The sequence below is a fragment of the Vicugna pacos genome, unplaced genomic scaffold (genome assembly GCF_048564905.1).
Source record: "Vicugna pacos unplaced genomic scaffold, VicPac4 scaffold_16, whole genome shotgun sequence".
NCBI classification, from domain to species: domain Eukaryota; kingdom Metazoa; phylum Chordata; class Mammalia; order Artiodactyla; family Camelidae; genus Vicugna; species Vicugna pacos.
The window spans coordinates 3,531,266-3,556,013 of record NW_027328737.1 but is presented as its reverse complement, the minus strand read 5'-3'; the positions used below and the strand labels follow the sequence as shown (position 1 = coordinate 3,556,013).

At 40.3% G+C, this 24,748-nt stretch overlaps 1 pseudogene; it reads left to right on the top strand.

Annotated features, from left to right (window-relative positions):
• Positions 1-558: 558 nt before the first annotated feature.
• LOC140692745 (actin-related protein 3B-like) lies at positions 559-20,988 on the top strand (annotated as a pseudogene).
• The last annotated feature ends 3,760 nt before the right edge of the window (positions 20,989-24,748 follow it).

Here is a 24,748-nt window from a genome sequence, read left to right as displayed (position 1 = left end):
GTTGCTATACTTCAGTTCTAATAAATTGGGAACTACAAATAATCTACTTTTAAAAATAGTTGTATATGTTTATTCATTTGTTTTGGAATAAATTTGATGAAGATGAGTTTATGGGAAAGCAAAGTGTGACCAGGTTTTAGGAATTTAATTTGAAAATTGAATCTTTATGAAGCTTTCCACATTTCATTAGATGTTAAATTCTACTTTGAAGTTTCATATGATTATTAACTATAAGTATATTCCTAAATATAGTGGTTAAACTGTTATTAAAATAATATATCATAAAGCCATTAATATTTTTACATAATACAGTTGTTTTATTATTGAATTTTTCTTGCCAGATATTAGTCAGCAACCTTTTAGGTTTTTCTATTAGTGATTTTGTAAGAAGAATAAAAATATATTTTAAATCTGTGTGACACAGTTTTATTAAAATGAGAGTGTATGAGCATTTATCAGTTTATTTTCTTCTTTCATATTATATTTTTAATTTTGTGTCCTTCTACATTGTATTCTAAAATTTGGAACCTATTGATATGTGCTTTTCATTTCACTATCATGAGGGATGTTTTTTCAGATGAAACTGAAAAATTTAGTAATTCATCTTTTGTCAATATTAAAAGCAGACCAGCTAAGTTCCTCTGTGCCACACTGAAAATAATACCAGAACATAAGAAAGGTTTTTGTATTACTTTATGTGCTCTGTGATAGCGTCTTTTCTGTGAACACATTCATCTCCAAATAAGACCCTGACATTGAAAATTTACTTGTACATACACAGGGGTTATATTATACTTCCTTGATCCTTGAAATGAGTATGGATGCTGACAGAAATATTTGTGCTGTTCTCCCTAAGGTATTGCCATCAGAGAGTCAGCAAAGGCTGTTGACCAAGCCCAAAGGAGGGTGCTGAGGGGAGTTTATGACCTGGAGTTTTTCATAGGGGATGAAGCCATAGATAAACCCACATATGCCATAAAGGTAAACTCCCCACTGGGATTTGCTTCAGTAAGTGTATCACCAAGAACAGAGCAGTAGGATGAATCATGTAAAATGGTAGATTTCATAGCAATTGTACATGTGAGCTGTGTATTTTATTCTTGTGTTGGGAAAGAGGTTTTGTTGTTGTTGGTTTTGAATGGGGTATTTTTCAAAATTGAAGTATAGTTGATTTACAGTGTTGTGTTAGTTGAACAAGGCATTTTTCATCTGGGGAATCAAGTGAATTTATGAAACCCTGGAATGCAGGATTGACTCTGGGAATGCTGGGCTTCATGTGAGAGCAAGACCTGCTTCTGTGGAAAATTGCAGATTGACTCACTGACCTGTCAGATGTAGAAGAGCTATAGATTGATTAATTAAAAAGAAGCACTAAAATTGTTTAACTATGTATTTGTTCTAAAAACCTCCAAACTCCAAATGGAATGGTATGGAGGATTAGCTGTAATTTTCCATCTGTTACTCCACTGTTAAAATGACACTTTGTACTTAGAAATGTGAAGTAGAATATAAACGATAATATAACTTAATATTTCTGGTAAAGTGCCTGTTATTTCTTTACATAAATTAACATTCACCCAGTGCAAAAGACCTGTTTTCTCTAATAACTCAGTCTCTTCTGGGCCAGTGCTTTTAAAACTGTTGCTCTTACTGACATGAACTGAAGCTTGACATAGTTTGATTTCTCTTGCTTTAGTGGCCAATAAGACATGGAATAATTGAAGACTGGGATATAATGGAGAGTTTCATGGAACAAGTGATTTTTAATTTTCCCTGAGCTGAACCTGAGGGCCATCAATTTTTGATGGTGAGTAACTGGGACTGAGAGAAGGGCCCTGTGGATTCTGGGTTGCTTAGATTTTAAACCCAGGATATTCTTCCCTGGGGAGTTTTTAATTCCCACTAAAGCTCTTTGTATGGGTTGGAGTGCTTTTTGGGCAAATAACAGAAGGCTCAACAAAAATGTCCAAAACTGAAGAGGGCTAATTATCCCAAAAAACAGGATGACAGAGTCAGGCCACTCAGGGCTGGTTACTTGAGCAGCTCAGAGGTGGAGGTGAGAACCCAGCCTAATTCACCTGTTTGGCCTCTTGTGCTGGTTCCCCTCAGACCCCAGAGTGGCTGCCCGAGTTCCTGTACTGACTCTTGGTGTATTTACTTTCAGAGTTTTAGAATTAAGGCTCTCTTCCTCAGAAACCTTCCTAGCAGATTTGCCTTGTCTCTCCATGCCCAGTGTGGGCCCTAGAGGGGAATGAAATTACTTCAGTTCATTTTGATGAGTCAAGATTCTCTCCTGTTGCTGGTGAGTGGACCACATCTCATCACCTGGCCCCAGGAGGTAAGTACCTAAACCAGCCTCCAGCAGCAAGGAATGAGGAGGGAGGAATGGGTTTGGGTAGGAAACCACCTGTGTAGTTAGGTGTCCTACTGAAATAACTGGATGGCTCTGACCTTTGCTTCTTACAGCAGAGGGAGCTGAATCAAGGTGCTATTTTGCCAAGGTTAAATCTCACACTAACACTGAGTTGAGTTATGGGCCCTGATAATCTAGATGTAATTGACCTTGTTCAGATGAAATGAAACAATACAGAGAAATGAAGAGAAGTGTCTCTTGGTTGTGGAGTCTGTTTTCATTGTTCTATGTTCTTTTTAAGTTAAAATTAGTTACATGTATAAAACACTTACTTTAAGGATAGCAATTGCATGTAACGTAAGCTGCACATTAAAACATACATAATTTAGCTTTGGATTTTTCCATGCTAGTGCATTGTCAAATGGTCCCTGATTCAATTATATAATTCTTTCTAATGTTAAATATGGAATATTCTTTAGAATTATCTGGCTTTAAATATGTTAATAACAAGGCTGTTATGGTAGTTAGTGGAATCTATATATTTTGTGTCTATTAAATCAAGTCCTTGAAAGTGCTCTAAGCTTTTTCCTGGCTGTATCTTCACAACTAGGTATTGCCATGTCCATGTACTGTGTTTTACAGGCCACTGTGTATTTTCTCTCCTGTGTATCTATGATGGTTTATGTAAAATACATGGAGCCAGGAAACTGACAATATGTCTGAGTGGCTTTGTCTTTACAGCCCAAAAAATTACAGACTCCCACCTGCCATGCTTGGCATGTTCCCTTCTCTCGTACATCACATAACTAGCTGTGGGTAGGACTCCAGGCTTGGTCCTGGGGCCCAGCTGTCTCTCTCTGCATGCCCCATCCCACTCTACTCAGAGGGAGTCTGAGTCTTAGGCCCATGGAGCAAATGCAACCACCAGGACACAGCCCACAGGAAATTTTTCCTACCAGGAATTTTTCTGCTCTAGCTGGCATATACACTGCAATACAATAAAACCAATTGCTGGGAAGGAATTGGAGGTGTTTGGTATGAATATGGAAAAGCTTAAGTCTTTGCCAAAAATGAGTATCTGAAGTGAATGTTCAAAAATAATCAATTTTATTACATTAAACATAAGAAAATATTGTTCTACGTGTATTGTACTTTGAAGTTACCAGTTGGGTTTGCTGCATAATGTGACAGAGGAAGTTATGACAAGGGTAGGTGTCTCTCAGGCTTATGTCATTTGTCATGAGTTAATGGGATAATTAAAGGGGAGTGAAGCAGGTACAGGGATTTGTGGCCATGTCCAGAAATTCATTGAAGACTTTTACTGAACTCCTACATCAGCTAATGGCTTCTTGGTGTGAAAGAGTCTAAAAGTTTTAAATTAAAGTTCCCTCAGTAGCTTATGAAATTGTCCCTTCTGACTGCCATGACAGACGTCTGCACATCCATGGTGGGAATGAGCTCAGTACGGCTCATGTTTTTCAAGAAGTTTCAGAGACTCAACTCATGTTGGTCACGTGGACTAAGCAGATAGCGAATGGGAACCACGCTCTTTTCTCTAATACTGAATTGCCCAGAGTTCAAAACAGAATCATATATTTTAAAGAACTGCAGTGCTCTGGAGGAGAAATTGAATTATAGCTGTAGAGGAGATTTGCAAACTTTTTGAATATGAATCAGGGGCGGAAGAGCAAGCAGCATTGCTGCCCAAGGATGCTGGGAACCAGGAGCTCTGCCATCCACCCGAGAGCAGGAAAGATGGGTGTCCCACCTCAGGGATGGAGGATCACCTTTCCTTTATCCTTTTGTTCCAATCAAGTCCTCAGTAGCCTGTGTGCTGCCCACCCACATTGGCAAGGGCAGGTCTCCTTACTCAGTCTACTGCATGCTAAACTCTTCCAGAGACACCCTCTCAGACACACCCCAGAAAGAATGGTTTACCAGCTCTCTGGGTATCCCTTAGCCCAGTCAAGCTGACACACACAATTTACCATGACATGTGGTTTGTCCTGGCTTATCACAGTAACTCCCTTCCTGGTTCATGAGGGTGGCTCAGACCTGCTCTGTCCTGTACACTAGCACTGGCCGGTGAGGAGTTAGACTTCCTTGGCACTGCTGAGGCTGTTACTGCTGGCCCATGTTCTTCATATTTTCAGAATATTGTCATCTCTTCTCCTACTTGCCCTTCCTTGAGGATTTATGTTTTTAAAAATGTTTCTTTACTACAGTTATGGAGAAGTTTGGGACTGGAGCAATATTAGATGCATGTGTTCAGCTTGCTTTCTTTATCCAGAAATATGGATTGATTTTTATAGTATTGACTAATTATTCATTTTTGAATTAATACTTGATGATATTTTACCATCATTATGAATAAAAATGCTTATGTAACTTGCATTCATGTGAAGTTTTAATCATGTTCTTCAGTTTTTTAAAAAATATGAAAAACTTGGTATTTCCAATATAGATTTTGTTATATATAAATAATGGTTTTTGGAAGGTTTTATTTAATTTAGTCCTCTAAAGGAGCAATTACTGGTGGTAAACATAGGAGAAAATGAGGATTGAGGAAAACATAGATTTATGATTATGGTTCTGAGAACCCAGAAGTATGTGCCTTTAATAATGCTGAATTTGATTCAGGAACCAGGAGAACCTAATTTTATTGTAAACATTCTGTTAATGGGTTTTAATGTGAATTCTTCAAAGATGGTGAATTCTTTCGCAGCAAGTACTAAAGTGTAAAAATCAGTGATTTAAGCAAGTTTAAGGTTTTATTTTTCTTAAAGACATTTGTAGTAGGGAGGGCAGTGCTGGTATGTCAGTTTCCTGGTGTCACTAGGGATCTGTGTGCTGTAGTATATTTAGCATACAGCTTCCATTCTAAGATTGCCTTAGATAACAAGTTAGCTGCTGCAGTTCCAGTCATCACCTCCATATTCCAGGAAAGAAGGGGTTAAGAGCAGAAGTGGGCCTACTACATGAGTCTACCTTCAACCTTGTAAGGAGCTTTCCCAGAAGACACTTCCAACAACTTTTGCTTCTTATTGGCCAGAATTTACTTAGCCATCCGTTTCCACCAGGAAGTCTGGGAAATGCTGTTTTCTGGGCCTGTGATTGATCAGTGGTCTGTCATTAAGGCAGAAGGCAGAATAGATACTGGGTAGGGAAACTGCAGTGACTGCCATAATGATGTGACTACAGGTATGAAGACAGTGACAGAACAAGAATTCAGCTGTCTTCACAACTGTGGTTGGATATGGAAAGTGTTTTCCAAGTTACAGAGCCAACAGGCTAGGGAAAAGCCACACCAGCATGTGCTGCGGCTTCTGCCCTGGGCTGAAGTCTTTCTTCTGTTATCTTCTCCGCCTGTGGAGAAATAAGCCAGGAAGTTGTATTGGGAGTTTCCGTGGCCTTCACTCACAGGCTGTAACTCAGGGTTTCACAACTCCTGTAAAGAATTTTTTTTTTCTTATAATAGAACTATAAGTGCGATTTAGAAAATTTGGAAGATGCTTGTGGGACTTTTCACACTCCTATCCCATTATCATAAATATTAACATTTAGTATAGCTCTACTTAATCTTTTCACTCATGTTTTTATATGATTTTGCATTCAATATTGTGTCCTCCATCCCTTTCGCCCATTTTCTTGCACGGTTTTCATAATCCTCATTTTAATGGTCATACAATCATGTATCCAATGGTTGTTTCCTATCTGTTTAGTAGCCCCACAATTTTTAGATGTTTACTTTTGTTTCCAGTTTCTTGGTTTTCTAAGACATAACATAAAGTAATCTTTGCACATTTTTTTCTATATTTAGAGCATTTTTATATTAAGAATATAAAAATTATATATATATGTATATAATTTGGAGGTCCAGATGTGTTAATAATTTTGAATCTCTGGTATAATATTTCACACTGAAATCTTCAATGTACAAGAAGCCACATTATTTGAACTCTTAGGATTGATTAACATCATTTTTGATTACTCGACTTTCTAATTTGCAGTTTGAGAAACTTTGATCTTAAACATTTTTTCATGTATTTATTAATTGTATTTTCTCCTTTGTGAATTGCCTATTCATGTCCTGGGTTTTGTACATATCAGTGTTTTATTGCTTTTATTGTTGCTATGATTTCTTTGAACTTTTTTTATTTAAATTTTTCTTTTGTGATAAAATGCACATAACATAAAATTTACCATTTTAACCATTTCTGAATGTACAGTTTGGTGAGTTGAGTACATTGACATTGTTGTGTAACCATCACCACCATCCATCTCAGGAACTTCTTCATCTTCCAAATTGAAACTCTGCCCCCATTAAAGAATAACTCTCTTCCCCCCTCCCCCAGCCCTAGCCCCCACCATCCCCCCTCTGTCTCTATGACTGTAACTATTCTGTGTCCTCATATAAGTGGAATCACCCAGTATTAGTCCTTTCATGACTGGTTTATTTCACTTGGTATAAGGTCTTCAGGGTTCAGCCACATTGTAGCTTGTGTCAGAATTTCCTTCCTTTATTAGGGCTGAATAATATTCTGTTATATGTATGGCCATAATCTGTTTATGGTGTGAACTCTTTCATATAACAGATAAGAAGTTTTTGTCATAAGCAGATACTTTTTTCTCACTTGATTTTTTGTAGGTTATAATTTTGAACATCTATAATTGTAAATTTTTATGTAAGTAGACCTACTTTCCTTTGATGTTTATGTATATTTTTCATTCATCTGGGATTTATTTGGAACATCACCTGACACTGAAATTAAACCCAGGAAGAATCCAGAGCCAGGGTTAATCTACTTGTTGGAATGTCTTCTAAAGGCTCACCTTTTTTTTTAAACCAGTCAGGAAGGAAACATTGCATAACTATGCTCCCACTTTGCATACCTTTCTAGCCTTCCTCTCTTCATCCTATTCCCCCCTCTAATCAGTTTAAATGTTATGTTTATAAAATTAACTTATTAAGGTGTTTGGATTCCTCTTCAAGGTAAGAGAAGACTCTAGGTCTCTGGAGTTAATACATTCAATTTTTTCTGGTCTGAGATATATTGTTGATATTACAGTTGATTGTTGATATATTCAGCCCTTGCTAAGGGCCCAGCCCTCTCCCCACCAAGTATTTGCATGAATTGACTCACTTATTTAATCCCACAGACAATTGTGAGGTAGGTAGTTATTAGGGCTGTTTTTCAGGTTGATAGGAGGTGCCATGAGGAGATATATTGTAACCTAAATATTGGAACCCACAGCTATTCTTCATGTGCTTTAAATGAAAGAAAAGTAAAAAAAATTTAAATCTGAAATAGTAATCACTAACACGGTGCTAAATGTGTACTGGGAACATTAAGGTATTAAATAATTTGATCTCAGCCCCTTGAGGCAGGCACAATAAAATAAGTAATGTGTTATTGAATGACTTTTAGATCACTTACAATCTGCTTTTGATGACTTTATTATTTCTTGTCTATGTCTTAAGATTGCTTTCTCTCTCCCATTCAGGGGATGTATTGATTCTAATTAGAGTAACTAAAACTTACTTGGGGCATGATGTTTGAGCTTTGTATCAGATAGGAGTATAAACTAAAGCCCCCAGCTAGTTGATATCCAGATTTGATTATTTGCTTGAAAAGTTAGCATACACACAGCACAGAATTCAAAAGTTGCAGAAGGATTTCCAGTGCAAGAGTGTCTCCTTCCCACTTCTGTGTTGCCTTCCAGATCCCCTTCCTGGAGGAAACCAACTTTACTGGTGCTTAACCAGTAATAATTATGTGCAGGCACTTGGATTATACATAAACATGTTTCATAAAATGGTAACAAAATAGACATACTATGGTACATTTTGATTTTTACTTTAAAAATTTTAGAAATTATAATTTGAAATATATGAAATTTACCCACTTAACACAGTTTTAAATGTATCATTTGGTAATGTTACCTACATTGACATTATGGTGTAACAGACCTCTAGAAATTTTCCATCTTGCAAGATCAAAATTTTGTTCCCATAAACAGCTCTTCATTTCTCTCCCTCATACACCTTGTTTTTAAAAAAATGTTGTAGATACAGAAGTATATTTAAGAATGTGTATGTATGGAGAGCCTCTTTTCATGTAGCAAATTTATAGTAGATATTGTTTCATATCAGCAGACACAATGCTCATCCATTTTAATTGCTGCAAATGTGTTACATTTTATGGATTTGACCTAATCTGTGTAATCAGTTCCTAGTTATGTGCAGTTATGTTGTTTCTGATCTTGGAAGCTGTGACAACTGTGCACCTCTCTGAGGCACCTTGTTTTACATGTCCCTTGGCTTGACGATGGAATTTGATTTTGTCTCATAGTCTTAGTTCAGAGACTTTCTCTTCAGTAGGTGAGTTTCTCACTGGTACATGTTGATGATTTTAGTGATAATAATGCACTTTCACTGAGTACGTTCCCCATGCCAGGTGCTGCGATGAGCACTTTGTTTAGACTCCTGTGAACTCAGTGCTAATTATGCATGGAGAGAGGAAATCACTTTCCAAACTTGGTAAAATCAAAGGTGGGGTGTAGCTGGGCTGATTGGTGTTGGAGCACTCCCGTTGCCTGTGCTGGCATGGCCTGGGCTGTGTGGCAGGCATGTGTGGTCCCAGCTGCTTTTCTGGTGCTGTGCTTTCTGGCTTTGGTGTGTTTTATTTATGTATGGATATTTTAAAACTCAGGCTTGGCTTTCTCTTTGGTTTATATTGGGTGCATATTAGTTCTGATAATTGGTAAAACATATTTTAACATAACTGTACATTTGCATAAGATATTTACCTGTATTTGTTTAGGAATGAATCCTTCCTACTGCGCTTAGTGACCAAGTTAGTACATGTCCACATTTTTTACCTCCTCCTCCTTTCTTCTATCACCTGCTTTTGATTGTTTATGTTAGTGAACTTACTCTGATATTTATGTTTGTGATTTTATGTTTACTGGTGTCTCTGCTGCTCAACCAAGAAAACAATATCTTTTGATTTCATGACACAAGGGCATCAGTGTCTTTATATTTTCCTCCTTTCCATCTGTGCCTGTCAACTTGATACTATTCCTGTTGTTTTAATTTATAATAGTTACATTCTGTTCTATAGCTATAGATTCCCCCAGAAAAGAAATGTATTTATCCCTACATCTTAAATGGACTACTTGCTCACCCTAAGTCTTTGACTGTACTTTGTGCATTCTTATTGCTTGGCTTAAGCTTATTTTCTGATGGTTAATTCATGAAGGGTTCATAGAAACCAAATTCTCTCAAGTTGTATGTTTAAAGGTATTTTGTTTTTGCAACAGACTTGATTGGCAGTGTGGCCAGATGTAGAATTCTGGGGTCATATTTTCCTGCCAGAAGAGTCTGTAAATGTGGCCCCGTGTGTCCCAGTGTCCTGTATGCAGCTGTGCCAATGGCCAAGACAGGCTGCCCTTTTCCTGCTATAAGAGTATGTTGCTCTGCTCAATAAGCCTAACAAAACATCATAGGCTGAGTGGCTTCAACAAGAGACATTTGTTTTCTCACAGCTCTGGGGGCTTTAGGTCTGAGATCAAGGTACCATAATGGTTGGTTTATGGTGAGATCTCTCTTCCTGGCTTGCAGACGGCCGCCTTCTCACCAGGTCCTCGTGTGGCTCTTCCTCTGTGTGTGAGTGAGAGAGAGCTCCCTGATCCCTCTGTCTTTTCCTGCAGAGATGTTAGTGCTGTCCTGTGACCTCACTGATCCTGGGTTACCCCTCTAGGGGCTTCATCTCCAAACACAGTCACCTGAGGGTTGCAGCTTCAGCATAAGAGATTTGGGAAACAAAGCTCAGTTTATAACAAAGGGTAATGTGGAATTTTCTTTATTTATTTTTTGTCAAAAGGCCTAGATTTTATTTCCTTTCTTTGTTTTTTTTTCATTTTCTCTCTTTTTTCCCCCAGCTTAAATATGTGATGTAAATCCATATTTATTAACATGGAAAAATGTTCAACATATTGCTGAATGACAAAAAGCAGGCTCATTGATTTTTATCTTTCTGTATTCCTGTTAATTTCCTTCTATTAGATAATAGTTATTATTTTAAAAAGACATTTCAAAAAATTCAGATATCTATGTCATGATTTTGATCTGCTTTATTTTTATATTTTTCTGGGTACATGTTTTTTATCTGATATTTGTTTTTTCCTATTATCTCTCTCCCCTCTCCTTTTCTATAAGTGTTTTTATATGGTGTTTGGCTAGTCTCTTTGTGTTCTTTCCTCATGTTTGAGTGAGGGGATCTCTTCCTGAACTGGCTGTGTGTGCGAGTTTAGGCTGGGTGGCAGGCAGCGTCTGGGTGAAGTAGCTTCTGTCCCAAGCTTGTCTTTCTCACAGTAGATGGTGGAGGTGTAACTTCTCACCTTGCCACCTGTGCTCTGAGGGGAGGGCCTGTGGAATGAGGCTTCTGCAGCTGTGCTGCTCAGACTGCTCTGGTTCCAAGCAAGGGCTCTCTGCTTTTTCTTTTCTCTGGAGAACTGGATATTAGCTGGTATCTGAAGTCACTGGTGTTCTTTTTCCGTGTCCTCACTCATCTGGTCTCGGTGGGGTTGTTATTGCCCTTGACAGCTCACTGCACGTCTCTTCAGTTTCATGGTGTTTGGGCGTTCTGTTATCCGAGGTGGAGTTTCCTTTTCTGTAGCTTGTTCTTGTTTTGGGGTGGATTAGTAAGAGCAGAAGTGTTTAGAGAGGGTTTGCTTTCTCAAAGATTTTTAAAGCCTACAGCCAAAATAAGTTTAATGAATCACTCTGGGTGTACTGTCTATCAAATTAAGGAGTTGTACAGCATCTTAATGAACATGCTTTTAGATTAACTTTTTGTGGTTCTGATGTAATTACATGAAATTTTGGTGAACACTAAATATAGTGAATATTTCCTTACAGACAGAACCTCCCCTGAATACACCAGAAAATAGAGAATATCTTGCAGAAATTATGTTCAAATTATTTAATGTACCAGGACTGTACATTGCAGTTCAGGTAAGGACAAGTGACTTTCATGATTTCCAAGTGACCTTAGTTGTCTAATGTGGAAGAAATTGTGATTCTAGAGGCCTCTGAAAGATTGTGTGGTGTGGTTTCCTTTCCCACGCACTCAAGTGCACATGAACTCATCCCGTTCTGGTCCAAGCTCAAACACTGTACAGAGCAAGTTCTGTGATTTATGTTTTTACTGCTGGTGTAGAGTTTGTCCAGCTTTTGTCTGTTTACATTCACTAAAATCTAAGGTATCCTAAGGAAGACAAGATCAAGATGTAGGTGTGGTTCTTTGGCTTCTTTTACTTCTGATCATAAAAAAGAAAATATACTATAGAATATGTTAAAACAAAACAAAACAAAACAAAATAAATTCCTTTCAAGGTTTGCCCCTTGTGGATCTGATCTCCTGTTGTTCCGTGAGTTTGCAGAACTTCCCCTGAAGCTGCTTGTTCTTCATGGGGGGTTTTGTTGGTTTTAGGTGTAATGTATCTGCCACTCTATATAAGGGAATTGACTGAAATTTGAGGGACTAAATGATAAAATTGTTTTCCAAAATGTTTCCTGCATATTCTATTCGCTTGTGGGAAAAAAGAGGAGGAGTTGCATAGATGATTAACTTGGAAGATTCCACATGCTGTGTCCTCTATGTGGTGATTCTCAGTACACAGTGATGTGTTAAAGGCTTTGAAAATGCCTGCGTTAGAAAACTCTGTTTATTCCACAACTTCCAAATTTAACCAGAAATATTCCCCCACTCCTAAGCTGTTTTTGTTCCATGGAATAGGAGACACTTTAGGAAACATTGGCCCAGTGGTTCTCAAAGTGTTCTATGCAGCAAGGTCTCCTCAAAAGTTTTTTTTCAAAATACACATTCTCAGAATTTATATCAGACCATGAGTTTCCAGCCTCAGAATTTTGGATCGGGCAGTCCTCGTGGGAGGGGCGGGTACTGAGCTGTGTGTTGTGGGATGTCTAACAGCATCTCAGGTCTTGACCCACCAGGGGAAGCACCACGACCAGTCTCACCTCCCCCAAGTGTGATAGCGAGAAATGGCACCAGATGTTGCCAGGTGCTCATTGGGGGCAAAATTGCCCCTGGTTGAGAACAACCATCCTGGTTCTGCCAGATGAGAATTTCTGGATGCCAGGCCCAGTATTTTGTCTTTCTAAAGTCTCCACAAGTAGTCTTATTGCAATCCATCTGTGGACCCACACTGGGAACCAGTGGATTAGAAATTAAAACCTCCTGATTCTACAATAAAATTCCTTTCTCTCTGGCTTTTCTTAGCAAAGCGTTGATTTCTCTTACTGAGTTGACTCCTCCAGATTAAGTGCACAAAACTTACATGTTAGTTGTCCACTTTGGAATTTGGATTTGGGAGGAAGATCGAAGGTAGGGAAGGGAAAGGTCATTCAGACTCTGTAAGAAAGAAAGGGCTTATTGCTCAAACCTGAAGATAGGCTGGTGGAACACTTGAGAAAGTCCCCATGCTGATGGTCTCCGTGGTATTTGTGAAGGCACTGCTGGCCTTAGCTGTGTACTGGACATGATGACAATTTGGTGAACACACATTAACAGGAATTACCATTGACAGCAGGGATGGGGTCACTCACGCTATCCCAGTGGTCAGCAGGGCACCGAATTCTGCTCTGTCTGTGGGCCTAACCTGATTTGAGGTGAAGGAAGCAGTGAAAGAAAAAACCCTTCTGTTAAAGCACCACTTTTGAAGACATACCTGTACTTAGCAAAGGTAACAAGAGCTTTCTAACCCAGGTGTGTGAGAAAATGGGAGATGCCTAGTGTCTGTGGCACTGGCAGTTGGAAATTTGCAGTAGCAGATTTGTGCAGTCGGGTGTCAGCAGTCGTCTGATGTCCCTGGGCTCTGCTTGACCCTGGTGTCACCTTGTCAGGAGGGTCTTCCTGGCTTTCATTCTGAACTGTCATCTGGATATCAGTGGGTGAGGTGCATGACCATTTGGAGGGTGATTCTGTGTTCTGTGACAAGATCAGGCTGGAGAGGATTTGATTCTTTGTTTTTAAAAATTATTTAAGAGCCAAGAAGGACAGATTATTAACCTTGACTTGCAGGATGCTCTGCAATGTCACTTTTTCATTTTAATTTTCAAAATATTACAGAAGTGATTTCTAATTCAGGCTTCAAGAGACTATATATATATACACACATATATATGTGTATATATATATTTGGTACAATGGACTAGTTAAATGAATAATTTAAACTTTTTTTTAATTAATTGAAGCTATCTGGAGGGGGTTACATCGGGAAGTCAGACGTGCCTTTCCTTCTCCAGGTCCCTTCTTGGAGGCAACCTCTGATACTGATGTTTGTTATTTTGTGTATTACAAGTATCTTTTGTGCAAATATAGGTTTGTGTGTATATGTGCTAAGCTCCTTTTAAAAATGCAATAAATGAATCACTATGGTATACACTGGAAACTAAGATAACTTTGCGAATCAACTAAGACTTAAATTTAAAAAATGCAAACTTGGGATTTTTTAAAATCAATTCACTTATTTCAGTTAAAAATTTGTCACTGTTTTATTTCAGGACGTTGCAGAGATGATGTACTAATATGCTGGTGCTTTAATACTTCAAAGTTCAGAAATCACTGCAGGGGGAGGCTGACGTATCTACAGTCTGGAGGAAAAAACCAAATCCTTCCCCTGTGTCCTTGCACCCTGCCAGTGTCCTTTTGTCCTGGGATGAGGAGAGGCAGGAGTCCTGTAGAGCATGCTCTGTGCTCGCAGCCCCTTCAGCCAGTCTCGGGGTGTGAGCTGTTTTGGTGCCACTTTCTGTGTGGCCCTGCCTGGCTCTTCTCTGAGGTCACATCCTCAGAGGTCAGTGCAGACCGAGGTCAGGGCCTGTGCCTGTGGGCCTGCTTCCTGGCCTCCCCTGTGTGTCTGAAACAAGTTTCACACTATGTGCAGGCCCACAGAGAAAGTTATTGTTCAAATTTTTCTCTGTTTCTTAGTGCAGTTTTTTCCCCCTAATTATAAAAATTGCATTTACTGTACAAAATTTAGATAAAATGGAGAAATGTAGAAAAGAAGATAGAGTGACCCACAAACCTGCCATAGGACTGTGCCACACTTTTTTGGTATAGTCTACTGAGCTCTTTTTCTTAGACACACGATACACGTTTTAAGCATTGTTGGGATACCCTCCATCTGATTTCGTGTTCTAATTGTACAATGTGCTCCTGAAGTTGTATTTTGCATATTGATTTATCCCTGATGTATCTTTATGGTTAAATGCTCTGTGGAAAAATATTTAGTAACTACCTAACAGCCCATCATGTGGGTATAGCACAATTCATTTACTTATTTTCCTACCATTGGCTGTGGGGGGTTGTTTTATTTAATCTGTGATGAAGCTGATACTTACTCAACATGGGTTGAATTAATTTTAGAAAATGTTATAAATAATATATTGAGTATAGAAATTGTGAATAGTTTCTGTTTGTGAGAGCTACTGTTCTTACGAATTTAAGTTTTTGATTTTAATTATGTGTACATATCTTTTATATTGATCTTAAATATTCTACAATTGTCTTGGGCTCCTGAGAAATGCTACACACTCTCTCACTTCTAGAAGTTGGGCACCTCAGAAGACACAAGAGGAATTCAGTCACCTTTTCTTGCAACTTCACTGGTAACTGTCTGTGCTTGTACTTGGTGGAACTGATACATCTTTCAGATGGATGAGGATTTGCTCCAGCCTCCTGTCTCCATGAGTGTGTGACAAGCAGCCAGTGCCATCAGGGAGCTCAGAGTGCCTCCTGTACCTGGTGCAGGTGGGGATTGTCCACTCTGCACGGCTGCTACCACCAGCATGAGCTGGACCTTCCCAGCCTGTGGCCTGCATATTGAGTGGCACCCCACGGGGCTGGTGAGGCCCTGGGGCCACACAGCAGCTCCTGGCCCTGCCCTGCTGGTGATGGCTGGCAGCCTGGTCACTGGCCCGGGAGGGCAGCTGGGTGAGCAGATCCAAACTCCCCTCAGCATGGATCTCACATAGCATAGGGTTGAGGGGAACTTGCCAGACTGTTCATTCCTACCAAGTGCAGCCCTTACTAGAGTGAGCAGGTCAATTACTTAGTATTTAATGCATGCCTACACCAAGCTGTGTGCTTGACCTGCTGCCTGTTACTGGGTCTCTTCTGTGCAGCCACTCACCCCATATGATGGGTGAAGGTGCCAAGGCTGAAATATATGTGTTAACAGGTATGGCCATGGTTACTCTTCCCACAGATGTGGAACCAGGATCTGAGTCCAGGTTGTCACACTCTAAATCCCACATGCTAACCAGGTTGTTGACATTTAAATGCAAGCCAATTTGTAGTTGGTTTAAAAATTAATAGTTAAACAGCAAAAAAAAGTGACAATGAATATATATATGTTCATGTATAATAGAAAAGTTGTGCTCTACACTGGAATTTGACACAACATTGTAAAATGCCTAAAACACAATAAAAGTGTTTAAAAATTAATAGTTAAAACTTTTTCCTTTTAGTTAGAGGAACAAAATAATATGACCCAATGTTTGGACAGACAGCAGCATTTTAGAAATTAACTACCTTCTGTGGTTTTCTCTTCACATTCCTAATGGAAAGGCCACTTTGGTTGCTTAAAGAGCATCACAGGTTCTCCTAACGGAATTGCATGCGTGGTCATTTTATCCTCCCTCCCCTAGTCCTGAGCTTTGCATAGAGTGGGGATTCAATAAATGCTTGCATTGCCAGGGCAGGTGGGGGCAGAAGTCTAACTTAGAGTCCAGGGAGGGCTTCCCTCCTGGAGTTACTCACATGGTGTTTTGCCTCTCTGTCTCCCCAGGTGGAAGGTTAGGTACTAGGAAGCTGCATCAGACACATCCCTGTTGCAGGTAGAGAAATTATGTATTTCATTCAACAGCTGCCAAGGGAGAGGGAGGTGGGAATCCCTCCTGAGCAACCACTGGAGTCTGCAAAGGCCATTAAGGTAAAAACAGTTGGGAAATTGGCCAGTTTGGGTGTGAGAGAGAAACGGTTGTTTGCACACTACCCCTCGTGGCTGCCACCCCTGCTCCACCGTGCCTTCCCTCCCCTCCCCATGAAGGTGGGTCTCCATCTGTTTACCACTTGAGTTAAGGGGCTGAAAGCTTAGCCTCTTCTCTGAACATGGATGCTTGTGGAGGTTCCAGCTGTAAATGAGAGTAGCTTGATAACTGGTATTGAGCATCCTGTGTAGTACGATGTCATTTAATTGGAGCCTGATTAGACAGAACCTTCAATTAGTCAATGTGTTTTGCACCTCTCCCTCCAGGCTTCATTTCCCGAGTAAGGAGCAGACAGCAGCAGCAGTGACTGTGAGGAATCCTGTGCAGTCAGCCAGAATTCAAACTCATTTCCATCTCTTGCTGTGTGTGATTCTGTACCCTGAGAATTACCAGTCAGAGTGATGCTGTTCTAGGGTGAATCATTGAACAGATTCCTCCTATGTTTTCTAGACTCTGTTACCATGCTGGAGGAGTTACAGGAAGCTCTAAAATTAAATCAGTAAGATTCAGAGGAAAATGGTTCATTGGTCCTTATTTAAAATGTCCACCTGACTGATCCATCAGTTTGGTCTTTGTGTCACTCTGTAGGTAGCAGTTGACAGATCCCTTTCAAAGCATCTTCCTTTTCAGGTTGCAAAATCAGGACAAATTACTGTTTTGTTTTTGTTTTTGTTTTAGTCAAAATGAAGATATTTTTAGTAATACAAGGATAATTATTATATAAAGAGCAAAGATTTTGTTTTTGGAGAAGAATTTAAGCATGGAGTTGACATGTGGCCTTGAACACACAGTTTCTGAGCTGCAGGGAAGTTTAAGGGAGGTTAGCCTCCCCCTTTCCTCCCACCTTTGCACCCAGTAACAGGCTGGTTGAAGGAAAGCTAGTGTCTGGGGGGAGTCCTACATTTTTCACGACACTCTTGGTGGATGTAGAGGTATTTTTAGGACAGGGTGCACTGGTGTGGGTCAGGGCTCCTGTGAGTAGGGTGGCTGGGTGGCTGGGTGTGCTGAGGACTAGAGTTTCCAGGGCTGGGGCACCTCAGAGCTTGGGTGTGTGTTCCTGGGCAGCCCATGGGAGTCAATCCTTTCCCTCTGGGGGAAGGTTTAGAGAAGTAGCATAAGACTTTCTTTTTTTAGATTAAAATGTTTCCTAGAACTTCCCCTAGTCCTTTCCTTGCCTTTCTTCAAGGAAGTAAATTTGGATATTTGACCCAAGTTCCCTCACCACCCCACTCCTGTTACCAATGTGTCTCAGAGCCTCTGGCCCCTGATCATCAGGGTGGTCATGCAGGTGAGTGGGGCCCTAAGTGTGCTGACTGTGACAGAGGCTGCTCTCTTAGTCCTCGTGGTGGGCTTTACCTTCCTCACTGGCTCTCTGGGGTCCATCTCTGTCCCTGAACCAGGGCTGGCCCATTTGGGCAGTGACAATGTATCACTCAGCCATGAAGTTTGGAAGTGGAAGAGCTCCTTGTGTTCCCTGCAGGTCACCTGTCCCAACCCTGCTGTCAGTTAGTTCTTGCCCCACTTCTGTCTGTGGGAGTGAGTCAGAGTTACCCCGTGTCTTGTTGCCCCTGTGGGCAGGAGGGGGCCTGTGGATGCGTGGGTCCTGTTGGTGAGAGCATTGGTGGTCCAGGTCTTGGGGCCGACACACTGCACACCATCAACTCTGTGGAGGCACTGCCTGCCTTCAGTTATGCCTCTGAGATACTACGAGACATTGACCTGGTGTCTTAGGACAACTTACAGTTTCTGCCCTCAGCCTGGTAGATTTGAAGTTGTATGGACTGACCCACTAACTCAGTTATCAGTGAGCACAGGGGTGTGTAGCATGTCTGGCCCATCAGTCTTACAGTTGTGCAGAGTATACCGAGGACGTTATTAGGTTTCGTTTCAGGGATTCTAAGAAATTTTGAACTTAGTATCATGAAAATGCCTTCAGAGGTCCTCCTGAGCACCAGCTTTGGGCCTGGCACAGTGTAGGCATTGAACAAAGCCCATCTGGCCCACAGGAAGCTGACTTTCAGAATCCAGTACCCAGGGGCCAACTGCTGTGCTTGTGAGGTTAGCTCTAAGGACAGATGATCAACCCAGAGACCCCAAGTCAGGCAACACCAGCTGAGGAAACATTTTGTACAACACAGGCTGGGGCTGGCACTGAGTGGGTTCTCATACCCCAATGTGTGGCAGCTCCATCCTGCCAAAGTCGGGCTTTTCTTTGGTTCATGGTCCCAGCACCTTAAAAAGTGCTGTTCCACTTACTTATTTATCACCATCACTGGTTACTCTGACTCTCAGCCAGTGTATGGGCCAATGGGAAGGGGTCTGTGTGTGTTTTATTCACTTGTGCATCCCAAGTGCCTAGGCACCCACTAACTCTCTGTTGTGCAGCCACTGAGTGTGCTGTGTCAGAGCGCACAGCAGGTTAACCACCTGCCAATCAGCCTTGGTGAGCACAGGGCCAGATCTGCTGCCTTCAGATCTGGGTTGGGCTGTGATGCGGGTCTGCTGGTCCCAGTGGGTGGCAGCGAGTGCCTGGGCAGGTGCCACGTGGGGGCATACAAGGAGTAAGAAGAGAGGAGATGGAGATGAGGGACTTGGTAGGCACCATCAGACATCATCTCAGATAGTGGGCAGCAACATGTGAGGCTGGGACTAACAGCAGAGCTGGAACGAAAGCAGAGTACGTGGCCAAAGCATAGCTGTTAGACATCACTGAGCCCAGTATGTGTCCCTTGGAGCTGCGGCCGTGGGCAGGACTGATGTTGGGGGCTTGTGGTGCTGGAGATACTGGGTGTTTGCCAGAGGGCAGACTGGGTGGTGGCTAATGGCTGGTGACATTTCTGTGTGTGTGTCTGCAGGAGAATTACTGACACATTTGCCCCAATATAGTCAAGGAGTTTGCCAAGTATGACGTGGATCCGCAGCACACAGGGAACAATGCCATCAGCCAGAAGTTCATTATCGATGTTGGCTAGGAAAGATTCCCAGGCCCTGAAATTTTCTCTCACCCAGAGGTAAGACATTTGCTTCTGAGTGTGCAGAGAATGACGTGTGTGGAGCAATGCTGCCACCTTATGTGTGCAAGAGTGTCCCCCATGGGGCTCCCGAATGAGGTGGCCACCTTCCAGGGAGGATCTTGGGAGTGTAGGCTGCAGCCTCAGTGGCTGCTCTGGCTCCTCCGTGGTCCACCCATTTGACTGGGTGTTTCAGCATGCTCCACTTTTGCTCTGGCTATCTGTTAAACAGTTAATGGTTGATTAAACCAAGAGCGGTTAGGAAGAAGCTTTAAGAACAATAGAAGAGAATGGATTTGAAATTCATCTTATACTAATATGAAAACTAGTTTATCTCGAGGACTGATTGGAATTTGCGTCTGTATAAGAGAACGATAGCGTACATGTAACCTTCCCATCACTCATGATGATCTGTTTTCATTCCAACTTTTAACCCAGGACAGCTGATCCTGCTGTGTTCCCTGCTGCAAGTTAAAGCTTCTGTCTGAGGACAGCCTCGGAAAGAAGAATTAGAGATATTATCAGTTTAATGAGTAGTCACAAAGAATGATTACTGCTTTTGCAAAAGCAGTAACAAGAGGCAATATTTTAAGGTTTAAGTAAATTGGATTTTATTTGTATTTTGGTATAATTTTCTGCCTCATTCAGTTTACATTTAATAGGTAAACACAAACCACTGCCTGTTCTTCGATGTTTATGACTGTTTGTTCAGGGAAATGGCACACAATGTATGTCTGAGTGTACCTGATAGCACGGCACTCATTCGCTTGTGATATTCTTCAGTTAAAATAGACATAAACCAACAACGCCCAGTGAACAACTGCATGGTGACTTCTTCTTCCCTTGAGCAACACTTTCCATGATTTTTAAAGCATATTGCAGAATTTTGTAACTGAATTACTTATACTTCAGCTTATTTCACTTGTGGAATTGAATGTAAGATTTTTTACTCAATAACATGATTGTTACCGTATTGATTGTTTCACTTAGAAGCCACCACCCTACCCCCTTCCCAGTCTTCTAGCTCAGATTTACAGTGTGAGTCACTGACTAGGTTTTTCTTATATCCTGGCTAACTTTTTCATGACATTAGTGTCTATACATCACATGCTCATTACCTACTCACAATATTTTTCATTACACGTCACATACACTGAGCACTTGCTTTTTAAAATCTCATAAAATGTGTGAGTCACTGTGTATTCTAACGCGGTGCTGGTCTGTCTTTGTTAGTGTTTGATATTCTCCCTCTCTAAACCCACACATTTCATCTCTTGAGGGGACATGTCACCATCACTCCATGTACGGTCACTTGGATTAATTTGACACATTCATTCCAATGTGACAGTTTTAAAGGCATAGTGAATTCTGTATTTGTTAAAGTTACTTTTTTAAAAAGTTGTTGATAGAAATGTGTAATGTTTCTTTTATATCTGTATAAAATTCAGTTTGCCAACCCAGATTTTATGGAATCCATCTCAGATGTTGTTGACAAAGTAATACAGAACTGTCCCATCGATGTCCACCATCTCCTGTGTAAGGTATAAGCTGCTGGGGTAACATGCTTGGATTTCATTCTGGAATTAAAAGCCCAGCATTCTGAGAAAAATAGACTCTTACCATCAGTCTGCAGCCAGTCCTATTTGACTTCTGTTTTATAGGACTTGTTAAGGGCCAGATTCCTGATAAAGTTTTTTTTTTGGAGTGAGGATGACTTAAATGTTTGGCAATATGACTCAGTTAACCAGAAGTATTTGATTTAAATATTTTAGTATCTCTTATTCTTATTTGCCCAGCTGTATTTTTAAATTGGACAATTTTAACCCTCCATGTTGACTGAAAGATCAAGGGGATCCTTCCCCTCTTGCTTTCTGTGAGGTCGCTGGTCTTGCTTCATGAGTATTTAAATTAGTGCCAGATGTGTTGTTGTAGAGAGAAGGAGGAATCTGAAATGAACAATCATAAAATACTCATGTAATGTTTCTCCGAAATTCTTTGAGTGCAGGGAATTTTGAAACTTGAAAGGAGAAAAAGGCAGTTCATGTAACTGTAGGATGAGGAAGTGTTGCTGAAAGCCAGAGGGGAGGGGCAAAAAGTGGCAGTCAGCTGGCCCTGCTTCCCTGCCTGCTCACCACTGTCTGCAAAACCTGCTCTTCCCCCAGACCATGTCTTCCCTTCATAGATGCAGGGACCTGAACCTTAGGGAGGAGAGGGCCAGGCTAAGTAGTGAAGGCTTAATACAGTTTATTTCATCTGGACAGTAGAATACTACTCAGCCTTTAAAAATAATGAGGTAAAGCAATGTAAATTCAAATGAAAAGATGTCTACAGTATATATTGTCAAGTGAAAAAGCAAGTTGTAAAATTTACACATAGTATTATTTCATTTTATTTAAAATATACTTTATGTATGTATATAAGAAAAGATTTTGTATGATATTTGTTAAACTCCTTAAAGGAAATAAAATATATCTGTGCAAGAGATGTATAACTCTTACTTTCTACTCTTTGTGTTTTAAAATTATTTGAAATTTTATGGTTAATAAATGTTATTTTTATTATTGGAAAACATTTTCTATATAGACAAATTTGATGGGTAAAAGAAAATTATAATTTGGCTTTTATTGGTATATAACCTTAATTAAACACATCTCACCTTCAGTAAATGTGCAAGGAAGGGAAAGCAAAGGCAGATGAGAGTATTAAGTTTAGTGCAGTATGTGTCTTGTTCTCCCTACTTCTTAAATCTCACATAAAATTAGCTGTGTCTTCCTGTCCATGAAATCAAGGAACAAGTGTGCACTATTTAGTCCTCATTTCATCATGGTGGAGATGAAACTTCTGCCAGCAGTAAGGATTGTTCATGCTGGGGTTGAGGTTTCTCATTTGATCATTTAGTTTGCTTTCAGTAGATTTATGGGATTCTTGAAGTACAGCTGGCCTTCTAGCCTGAGTACCGTATTTAACAGATGATGACACTGAACCCTACAGATAGGAAAAGGAGGTAAAACTGGAGGGACCTGGGTCACATGGGGCAAAATGGTCTTCAATGTTTTTCTAATTGATGTAGGGTTGATGTACAATATTATATAAGTTTCAGGTTGCAGTTTTTAAAGGTTATACTCCATTTATAGTTATTATAAATATCAGCTATATTCCCTCTGCTGTACAGCATATCCTTGTAGCTTATTTGTTTTATATGTAGTAGTTTGTACCTCTTAATCCCCTACCCCAGTCTTGCCCTCCCCTCTTCCCTGTCTCATGGATACCCATTTGTTTGTTCTCTGTACCTGTGAGTCTGCTTTTTGTTGTTGTTGTTCTTATGTTCACTAGTTTTCTTCTTCAGAGTTCATATATAAGTGATATTCTGCAGTATTTGTTTTTTCTGTCTGACTTGTTTCACTCAGCATAATACTCCCCATGTCCATCTATATTGTTGCTGATGGCAACATTACAATTTTTTATGGCTCAGTAATATTCCATTTTATATATACCACAACTTCTTTATCCAGTCATCTGTTGACGGACACTTAGTTTGCTTCCAAATCTTGGCAATTGTAAATAAGGTTACCATGAACATTGGGGTGCATATATCTTTTTAGGTTAATGTTTTCATTTACTTTGGATGAATACCCAGAAGTGGAATTGCTAGACCATATATTAGTTCTATTTTTTGTTTTTTGAGAAGCCACCATCCTGCTTTCCATAGTGGTTGTAATAGTTTGCATTTCTATTGTTCCTACTGTTCCTAGTTTGGGTGTAAAAACTATACTGACTATCCCAGAGTGAACTAGTTGCTCACAGTGTCTCTCAATGTGACTACACATTGAATCAAGTGGGAAGCTTTCAAATCTGGTTGCCTGGGCCAATTATATCAGAATCTCTGAGTGGGGGTGTGTGATGTTGGGGGACTCAGCTCCTAGGGAGACTGATACCCGTGGACAGCCAGGGCTGAAAACTGGTTTCAAGCAGCACATGCTGCCTGCAATAACTTGACCTCCTGGATAAATCACAGGCCTCCAGGACTCAGCTCTCACACACTAGTCTCTGTATAAACTATATACCAACAGTATATATGGGTTCCCTTTTCTCCACATTGTTGTTAAATGTTTGTGTTTTTGTGGTCTTTTTGATGATAGCCATCCTGATAGACACGAGGTAATATATCACTGTGGTTTTAATTTGCATTTCTCTGATGACTAACAATGTTGAATGTCTTTTCACTGCCTGTTTTCTCTGCTCAGTGGCAGGAACTATAGGTCAATTATCTTTTGATGAAGCAAGTAGGAAGAGGCTTGCTTTAGGTCCTGCTGACAACACCTGAGATCTTCTTGGTCACTGAGTGAACACCTTACTCAGGCTCATTGACAAGAAAAAGGTGGTGGAGAATATAAAATGTGGCTTTGAAAATTCATACATTTTAGAAAACCAAAACTTTTTTTTAAGAAGTAGTCATTATCTAATTGTTATTTCAGTCTGATCTGTAAAGGGTGTTCACATGCTTCCTTTTTTAATTTATTTTTTGTTCAGTTTCCAATTGTGATGGAGGTTGGGTCTGGGAATGGTTCTTCTTTTTCATTTTATTATATCTCTCTATCTTTATGGGTTAAGATTGTCAGTTATCTATTTTAGACTTGAAGGGCTTTTTTTAAGTGGAAGATTTCCTATGTTGGCTGTGCACAGTTCCATGATATTGCTGTGAGATCTGTTTTTGGTATGGTGTGATGCCATGTCATACTTGTAAGTGCATTGCCTGTTATTTCTATGATTGCTGATGTGGTTATTGTTGTGGAAAACACAATCTACTTTTGTTGTTTAGCAGAGCCTCATTTTGATTAGGTGTTTATCACAGATTGGAGAGTGGCTAGGGCTCCTCCTTTTATTGGAATTAAGACTTCAAAACCATTTCTGGGGTGCAGGCTGTAGAATGTGGTGTTGAAATATTTCCAATACATACTCATGACAGTTCCTTTGTCCTTTCTATTGCCATGGGAATGTCCAAATTCTACACCAAAACACCAGTGGAAACAAATCTAAAGATGTCATGCACTAGGGCCTGCTCTAATGATCTTTCAGTCCCCCAGCTGTGTCCTCAGTGCAGTACCAGGTCAGTGCCATCCCTATTGTCACATTTGCATGTGGTAGACAAAGCTGATGGAAAGGCTTCAACTTCCCCTTCTGTGCACCCAGATCTCTGCTATTGGCTCTCTTTTCCTTGTGGCATGGGACCACCAAGACAACCACAGAGCATATCCACAACCTCTTCCTTGAACCCAATAAAAATCACAGTTGTGCCTATGAAATGAG